Here is a 2,124-nt window from a genome sequence, read left to right as displayed (position 1 = left end):
GGTATCAAAAGAAAACTACCTACATTATCACACGATGTAACAAGAACTTCTACAGAGCTCGAAGGACACTGAGGTTGATCCATCTCACCACCACAAGCAGTAAGAAGGAGGGCTGAATGGTGGATTAGGTTACTCTGTCCTTTATGCCCTTGAGCAGGGCATGCAGGGCACACACATGGCCCTAATGGACACTGCTGGTTAAAAGATTCCAGTCTCCCGCCCGTGGGGCACATGAAGGGTGGAATCCACATGGACAGACACTCAAAGACAATCCAAACCTTAACCTCCATGAAAATTGCTATCATGATGAGGAAAATCCTGATATTTCAATTACCATCTTAAAAAAAAATCAATCTACAACTTATTTCAAGGGAAAAGGGGCCTACTGAGGCTTATTCTGAAGGCAAAAGAGAATAATTTCTGTATAGTTTGAAGAAAACTAGTCACACTATGCATGAATTACAAGTCAGATACCTGTCTGATAGGCTCTTCAATGGGAAGCACAGCACGAATGATGGCTGCACAGCCTACAGCTACTGTAGAAGTCAGATTTTATGCACAGAGTAACCTTCTCTCCTGAATTATTTGCTACCTCACGCAAACTGTGTGTTTTGCAAATTAAATATTTTCTGTTGTATAGAAGTACATGCCTAGATTCTAATCTCATATGCTGCAGTTAAGTAGTTGATTTAAGATAAGGACTTGGTTTGTGTTCTTTTCAGTAATTACTTTGAGGATTATAAAGTGAGCCTGTTTAAAAACAAACTCTGAGGCAATGTCTATATACTGATGTTTTGTTTGTAGCTTTTCTCTCTTTTTTGGAAGGGGGAGGAATTACTTTGGTGTGAGAGTATTTTAGTTTGAATGCTTATTGTTTCTTGGTCTCTCTGCTGAGACTGCCAGCACAGGCACCAGTTAGAGCCAATTGTCTGGTATTTGTGATATGGACACATTTGTCCTGTTTCCCATTTTAGTTTTCATATTTAACTTTTCATCTTAGGTCCAAGGAGCTACATTGTTGAAAGCAGCAGCAAATTATCAATTGCCTGGCACAGAGGTGTGGTAAAGAAACAAATGTAAATCAAGTCCCATGACTGAAGGAATACTGGTATCAATGGCCTTAAGGGAATGTTAAGACTAGGTCTCACTGGTAGAGGTAACCAAAATAAAACATTAGGGAAAAGACAACCAACTATACTGCTTTGTTTTGAACTGACTGCCAGCTAACTGGGAGGAGAAAACAAGGCCAACTGGAAAGAAAGCTCTTACAAAGTAATATGGATATCTTGCCACTGCGAATGTCTGGAAGTTTTGTTCTTTATTTATTATTATTCTAACACTTGTGGCCAACATATTGACATCACAGTTCACATTATTGCTTTATACTGGGGCAAATGTTGACATTTCTATTAGTGTACAGTTATCTCATTGCACAGTAGTGACAAATTACTGCCCGACTTTCCTACTGGCTACTGCTTCCAGGAACAGACAGTGCCATAAATTGGCAGGACATGAAATGCCATTTCAAGCTATATTATAGCACCATAAGAATGTGACTATGATGTGAAAAAAACTAAATTTTTACCACACATTAACAATATTTTCCGTGGAACAAGGTGCAAACCTCCTCTGACTAAAACAGAAAACTTTCTCACATCACAATACATCTTAAAAAAAGTTTATACTGATGTTTTATAGAACATTTATTGAAAACAGACTTCTTCAATTAGGCAAGAGCTGAAGTAATATGAAGAATTGAGAACTGCTCATTTGTTCAGAGTCTGAAAACCAAGCTTGCCAGTGCATGGAAATGTTAGATTAGCTTCTTCCTCTAGAGTGCTTGAGCAGTGTACATCCCAATGATCCTCCATATTGGTTTATCAGAAACAGCAATAGCATAGGAACTTTTTTCATTAAGATATGTCTTCATTTTGCTACTAACAATTCCAGTTTAAAATGGTGTCTGCACAAATGTTCTGCAACTGAACCCATCTTTCAACATTGCTTATTCCACTTAAAAGGAAGAATGTCAACCTTCAAATTATTTTGATATATTTCCAAGAATTGTCAAATACATATTTTAAAACTTGAGATGTATCTAATACAGTATTATAAAGCAACAGG

The sequence above is a fragment of the Lepidochelys olivacea genome, assembly GCF_965140295.1.
Source record: "Lepidochelys olivacea isolate rLepOli2 genome assembly, chromosome: 4".
In the NCBI taxonomy this organism is placed as follows: Eukaryota; Metazoa; Chordata; order Testudines; family Cheloniidae; genus Lepidochelys; species Lepidochelys olivacea.
The sequence above is the reverse complement of the archived record's forward strand: the minus strand, read 5'-3'. Positions refer to the sequence as shown.